The following is a 7,904-nucleotide window of genomic DNA, read 5'->3' on the forward strand; positions in this document are numbered from 1 at the left end:
ATTTTGAGTGTTCTAGGCTGAATAACTTCGGACTGCGTGACCCTACCGCTGCCGTTCTTGCTGCACTAATATCTTCAGCCTCCAGTCTACGCAACCCGAAAGTAAAAACTGTAAAACAGTGAGGTCAGCAAAAGTGTTAGAGGGCCCCTTTAAAGAACGCTCAGCCATAATTCTTCACCATCTTTTTTTTAAATGCGAAGCATTTCTTAGCGAACCTTTGGCACTTTGAGCGCTTCTGTCTATCTATCTATCTATCTATCTATCTATCTATCTATCTATCTATCTATCTATCTATCTATCTATCTATCTATCTATCTATCTATCTATCTATCTATCTATCTATCTATCTATCTATCTATCTATCTATCTATCTATCTATCTGTCTGCCTAGCCACCGTCTGGGTGCTCTCATGATCGCCTCCTTGACTTGGTGTAGACCAAAATCGGCATGGGAGGGTAGGAAGATTTCACGAATATGACTGTCGGGTCATGACATGAATAACGAGAAAATCTTGTCGCGTATGTCGTCAAACCCTTTCCTCCGGACACGTGTGGCACATATCCGTTTACCACGGGCCGCGGTGTACGGGTATGCGCCAGAGGCGGTTGACAGTTTATATCCACCCAGGAACGGCTAGAACAGACATTGGGAATTCGAGACAGCGTCAATAAAAACCGACATCGGCAGCGTTGACCCGACGAATGGAAAGAATAAAACATAGGATCCCAGCACGAATCGAACCCAAGCATTTTAATTGGCAATCAGGTACTCTACCACAGAGCCACGCCAGGTCTTAAGTTGCTTTAGAAAAACAGCCTGTACAGGCGTAATGTCGGTGCAACGTCAATTTTAGTTGTGGTGCTGGCTATCTAATTTTACAAGAAAGCAATAAACACTCATATGTATTCCTACGATATAGGTGTCATATCAGATTAATGAATGTGGTTCCTGTGTTGGCTCCACTTGTATAGCAGTGTAATAAACATTACATTTGTATTCCTGTGATTCGGCAAGCTATATTGAAGCATTGCTCGACCCGGGACGAATACATTAACGAAAATGGCAATTGCAATAGCACGAACTCAGGACAAAGACAAAAGGTACACGAAGACGAGCGCTAACTTCCAACTCACATGACCTACCAACTGGCCGAAGCCGCCTCCCCTCTAATTTACATTAACGAAAGTTACGTATGATATTCACATGATTACACCACAAAGCGCAATTAGTTTCGATAATCCTGAGGCATATCTACTCTAACGTCAGGGCTGACGTTACGTCGCGCGATAAGTTACCCTTTGAACGCCACTGTTGTCGACCTGCCTGGTAAGCCCACGATGTGCACACAGCTACTACACTTACAAAAACATGTCGATCTACCTCGTAACGCTTAGCTCAGAGCCATGAAATACAGCATAGAAGTACTCGCTGACTGCTTCGCATGAAACCGATTCCCGCAACGCGTGGGATCTTCCGTATTTTTCTTCGTCATAACATCTCCATCACATTAAAGCTTCCCACCGATCACAAAGGGCCCGCCATAATTCTTCATCATCAGCCACAGCACAGTGTTCAACGTCGGTGCGCGTACAGCCTTACAGACGTGTAGTATGCACCTCGCTACTTCGCAAAATGATGATTTGTGATGCAACTGTACTCGCTCTATGAAGGCAGCTCTTCCAGCTTACTCTGCGACTGTTGTTATACAAGGCATCGCTGCCGACTACAGCGCCATTACATGGCGCCGCTGAAAAATGCGGAGTCAAGGAACCCAACTTCGTTTTTGGTGATCACATACGGCTCAAATTATTAGAAGTTCATAGAAAGCTGTCTCCGCATTTCTCAGCGCACAAGAAGGTCATTGAAAAGCGTGAACCGGCCTTGTACCTGTAGGAAGATGGGCGAGTGTGGAAGGCGTTTAAGTTAGCCGCCGTTCACCCTGCAGCTGTCCGCAAAATGAAATTCGGCATCTCTGCTTTCATGAACTGGTCAACCGCATCCAATCAATCAAATAGCACAGCTGTGAATCATCCATCACAAGCTGGCACGTCAGGAGTGGATAGCCCTAAACCACCTGCTGCAGAGAGTATACGGAAGTCCCAACCTGTCGGGATCTGAAGCGCGCGTAAAAAGCACGCGTAAGAACAAGACACCAAAGAAGTGGGACTACATTACACAGAAATAAATAACCGTGTTTATTTTTTTTTCGCAAGGGAGGATACGTTAAATAAGGTGTCGCTGCCGACTATGGGGCCAGTAGATGGCGCGTGCTCGGTGGCCGCCTCAGCGGGTAAAAAGAGGATGGAATAAACAGCGACGGAATGATGTCTCCATTAACTTTGTCGGAATTAATTTTGTCGTCATACCTAATAATCCACCTTTCGTGAGGCGCAAATGACATGGTGTCTCTCGGATCTCAATCTCAGTGAGGTCCGGCTGTTGCTTCCTTGCCTTACGGATAATTTGATACATTTGTTTATCCGCACCTCTCTTCGCTGCTGTTTTTGTCTGGCTCTACATCATGGATACGACGTCTGTGCATGCATTAGCCGATTTCGTGCAGCCGGGCAGTTCGTGCATCCCTTGCGCACGCAGAGGTGTTTCCTACCTCGAATACTGCTTGTCACCCTGTGTCAGTGGTCGGGGTTTTGTTTCTACTAGATGCGTCGGCAGCCTGTTTTCCGGTCTGAGACGGGGTGGTAGATTCCTCTGGCGCAGCGGTGGCCGTGGCTGTGGCGGGCGAGCCTCGTCATCTGCCCTGTTCTTGCCGATCGGCTTCTGTTCCCTCGTCGCAATGCGGTTCCTCATCCTGACCACATACTGCGGCGTTGCTGCTTGAGGCTTTGCGAGTAATTCGATCTTCAAACACAGCTGCTGTACTTCGCTGACTTGGCTCTGTTGGACATTTTCCAGCCGCTCTTTCAGCTCCCTAACGTCTGCTTCTCGACTTTGCAGTGTCGACTGCAACTCCACGAACCGAGAAGTGTCCAACTCCTTTGTCTGTGCGTCGGCATCTGATGTTTCTTGCACCGCTTGTAGACCTTTTGAGTAGCAGGGGGGAGATAGTGGTACTTGACAAGAGGCGTCCTTGAGTACATGTTTTTCTTCAGATTGCTCTTCCATAGCTGACTCCAAGCAGCTGCTACTCGACGAGCTGCAGCGCTCGCGCTCTGGTTCGCGGTCGTCGGCGTGCTGGCGGCCGCCATCGCTCGAACTATTTGAATAGCGTCCGAGGCTAGCCTCGTCCTGGGTATGTGATGACCCGCTGCAGTCAGATCCTTCACCGTCTAGGTCTTCGTAGTACGCAAGTATGTACTGACCATCTTGGGCTTGTTCGAATTCCGGGCGATGGTCCATAAAGGCAGCCAAGGTCCTATACGCATAGATCACATGCTGAACCTGCGATGGGCTCAGTGCGCTCAGCAGCTCTTTCTCGAGGGACTGTCCGTTCTTCTTCAGAACTTTTCGCAGCAGTCTCGCAATATCCGCCGCATCTGAGCCGGTGAGAGCGTGAGACTCTGCTTCTTCACTCGTGATGAGGTCACCCTCGCGGTTAAATTGGCTTGCGTCTGTGGCAGATTTATTTGGCCTGTCTTCCCATTCATATCCGTCCATAGGCTTGGTGCTGTGTGGGGACGATTCATATGTGCGCATTTCGCTCACCGCTTTCTCTGCGGTCGGCACAATCTCATCATTGGAGCAGCGATTGGAAGCTGCACCTTTGGTCCGGTCTTCAGAATCGTCGCTACGATGAACACCTTCCTCACCATTCCGCTGCACCTCGAGACGGGCGAACAGGTCCGGTAGGTCCGCCTTCATGCGGGATGGCAGGTTGGTGGGATGGCTGCTTGTCGAACCGAAAGAACAACTCGCCTTGGCCTTGAACTTTCTCGTTCTGGAGCGTTTGAGAGCAGCGTCGGTTGGCATCCCCAGTCACTGGTCAGGCTCTGGTGAAGAAGACTGAGCTTCGGCAGCGCTGGTTCTAGCAGGCACGTTCTGGAAGTTTTCGTGGAACGATTTGGACACGAGCAGCACGCGCAACTCGCGTCTGGGCTGCCCAATGGAAGGCTATAATGGTGATGATGATGGCGCGTATTGAGCTGCAAGATGCAACCTAAGAGAGATTTTTATTGGAATGATGTAAAAACAGCGCTATTATGCAATTATACCACTTGGAACAGGGGCGTAGCCAAGGGGGGGGGGGTTGGGGGGGTTCAAACCCTCCCCGAAATTTTTCAATTTTGCTTGCGTATATAGGCACGCACACATAAAAACGCACGCACGAACATACATAAAGTATGGTTGAACCCCCCCCCCCCCCCCGAAAAAAATTTCTGGCTACGCCCCTGACTTGGAAGAAGACAATGAAGAAATGTGTACAGTTAAACAGGGACAAATGACCCTAAAATTGAAAACTAGATGACATAAGAGAACTTGAACTGTAGATAGTTGGTATGAATGCATCGGGGAAATCATTGCTAATAACACAGACGAGACAGCAAAAGTAGGGCGAATGCTGAATGCCAACAATTTTGAACATGGGCTATGTTCGAAATTTGTGATGTGTTGTTTCTGAATAAGCTATTCATTTGAAAAAAAATCAACTGGAAGTTAGCGCTGGTCCGTGTTTGTTACGGTCTCTTGCCTAGAAATCTTTTGAACTTAGTATTGTCATAGTCCCTCAATGAGGGACTATGGTATTGTTAAGGCGAAAGCTTTAGATGCCTCATTAAACGCGAAAATTGACCGTCGGCGTCGGCGGCGTAAGCACGAGTCATGCAAAAATCATTATCGCTTGATGACGTCACATGATAACGTCATCGCATGTCACTGTCGCTTTGTAAATTGTGGGCCGATCACGGAGGCAGTGCAGAACCAGGTGGGGTGCTGAAAGCTTGCAATTCCTCCGATCCTGGAGACAGTGCATGACCACTTTCGGGGCAGAAAGCTTTCGGAGAGTGGCAAGGGAAGATCAATATATCGACTGAGAAGAAAAAAAAAAGCGAAGCAGATGGTCTTCGTTTTCGAGTCGTCTTAGGCTAATGCATAAAGGACCCTGAGAGTTTTTTTTTCTTAATTGAGTATGGAGTACCAATTAGCTAGTACCAACCAGTGTTGCGGAGTTGCCATTCCGGAAGGACTCCGGAATCATTCCACATTTTCGCTACCCCGGAATGGAATGGGGACAACGGTTGGAGAATGGAATGGGAATGGAATTAAGCGCCTTTTGCACGAAATGGAATGGGAATGGAATTAGGTCTTTTTCCGAAAATAGAGCACGTTTTCGTCTACGTGCTGTTTTTCAAACTTCAAACATTAGTAAGTCAGAGCCTCGAATTTAACAATAAAGCAGTATTTTTTAAATGGCTTGGCTGATTAAAAGCACGGTACATTTATAAGCAACACGCCTACCACAAACCGAGGCATAAGTTAGTGTACAAACGAATTCAATATCCCAGCAGATACTGAAGGGAGAAACAAATTATCCCTTCGCGTTGGTTCCCATTGATACCTCCACATGAAAGTTGCGAATACTCTATGCACAGCCTGATCTTTGTCTCACGAGCAGTACCTTGCAGCCTCACGAGCAGTACCTGTTTAGTACCTGATACACGTAAATAACCTTTGCGACAAGGAAGACATTGCATACCTGCGCACATGCGAACACAGAAAGTTATCCTCACCCCATCCATGCATGCGAGGCGCGCTTGACAAGCGTGAGTGCTGACGAGCAGTGCGGCCCAGTGTTCCGTATTCGATGCAAAGGCACAAGGTGCCCGAGCGGTGCACTGTTCCAACTATTACCAGCAGATATAGAGGGTTTTGTTCCCCATTAACCAAATCTTAGTTTTCTCCATATTCACGACCGTTCCAGACGCGTGGCAAAACTGCTTAGTCTTCTTGAATACTACTTTTGTCAGCATAAAAATACGCTATGTCGTCATTTTAGCTTTAACACATTTAAGCTTAAACAATATTAAAACATCACCATTCGTTCAAACATGCTGACCATGCAAATACTATAGGCAGCGCATTCTTGCTATCGCATTCGTTGCTTCGCCCTTGCGGCAAACTGTGACTCTTTAGAGGCACTCCAAATCTCGTAGGCACTCCAAATCTCAGCTACTTGTTTAATATGTTTCAGATTCCAAGTGAATTCCACGCAAGGAAATTTTTGCGTCGAGTCACCATATTACCGTGCACAATAACTGGCACGTACACTTCCTTTGACATGAGTCACTTGACACGCTAAAGTAATTGAGGATCCGCGTTTCAAATTTTGATAACAAATTGCGTCGTTTTATAGAGAAACCGATTGTCATGTGCTTTTCAATGTTCTTTCCAAAAGAGATCTTCGCCTTCAGGCGCACTTGCTCTACTGTAAAGCCAAACAATGCAAATCACGTTTGCAAATAAACTGAGCACGTGTCATGTGTCAGTATACATTGCAAACAAGCCAATTAACCATTTTCCTTCTTCTCTGTTCCTTCTTTGTTCCTTCTTCTCTGTGTATTCGTCGTTTGCGCTGAAAACCACTCATCATGTTTAACGCAATCCAACTCGCCCAAATGTCGGTTCTTCTGCAGTAGGTCACAGACTGACTTAGTTTGCACCAATACGCCAACATTCAGTGTGAGCTTTAGAACAACCATTGGTATGCAGACGGCGCACCAAACAAGCCGTACATAAAGTGCTTCTTAATGTACTTATCTGCGCTTGCATTCAACCGAACGGCTCCTTGAATACACTCTTTCTGCGTTGGGGAGAGGCGCCAGGCGTCTCAACGTGATGACTTGCGCAAAGGAGATTCTCAAGAAACGCCAGTGCTGTGAAGAAATCACAGTTCGCCTCGATAGCAACAAATGATAACTTTATACGAAATAAGGCTGGCAGCTAATTCTTTTGGATTCGATCTCGCGTAACTCTAAAAGACCGTGGTGTAAGGGAATACGGCCGCTCCAGGGAGAGAAGTGGTGTGCGTGCAGTCTGTCTTCTCAACGCGAAGCGTTAAAAGCACAGCGAGCGGCCGTATCAAAGCACGTAGAAGGGCATACGAGCTGTTTGCTGATGTCTCCCGAGATAGCGCGCGCGTCAGCCATCGCGACCGCGCCCTTGTGATCAATGTTCATGGTTGCTGCTCGAGCGACACAGCCTCCACCCTTCCCCGGTGTTCCTTCGTGCTCCTTCAAGACGGGCGGGTCGTTTCCTCTCTACTTGAGGAGCAATCGAAGCGTGGCCTCTCACACGGGGTGATATCGCATGCGTCCTCCGCGCGACGGAGATGGCCACCTGATTTCATCTCTGCTTCAGCCGCATTCGTCGACAGCGCTCACGCGCTTTTACTGCAGGGTTGAACATACGATGCGCGGGACGATGCTATATATTTGGACTCTATACTAAACATGACGGCCACAGCTACGGCAAAAACCCGCCGAAAGTGTCCATATAATTACTATCACAGTGAAACGCGCTTCTCATCAGCCAGAATTATTAAATGCGAAGCATTTCTTAGCGAAGCTCTGGCACTTTGAGCGTTTCTGTCTACGTATCTATCTATCTATCTATCTATCTATCTATCTATCTATCTATCTATCTATCTATCTATCTAGCCGCCTACGTCTGGGTGCTCTCATGATCGCCTTCTTAACTTGGTGTAGAGCAAAATTGGCATGGGAGGGTAAGAGGATTTGATGAATATGACTGCCGGGTCATGACATGAATAACGTTAAAATCTTGTCGCGCACGTCGTCAAACCCTTTCCACTAGACACGTGTGGCACATACCCGTTTACCACGGGCCGCGGTGTACGGGTATGCGCCACAGGTGATTGACAGTTTGTATCTACCCAGAAACGGCGAGAACACACATTGGTAACTTAAATCCTAGAGCGTTAAGAAAAACC

This window comes from Rhipicephalus sanguineus, chromosome 3, assembly GCF_013339695.2.
Source record: "Rhipicephalus sanguineus isolate Rsan-2018 chromosome 3, BIME_Rsan_1.4, whole genome shotgun sequence".
Lineage (NCBI taxonomy): Eukaryota > Metazoa > Arthropoda > Arachnida > Ixodida > Ixodidae > Rhipicephalus > Rhipicephalus sanguineus.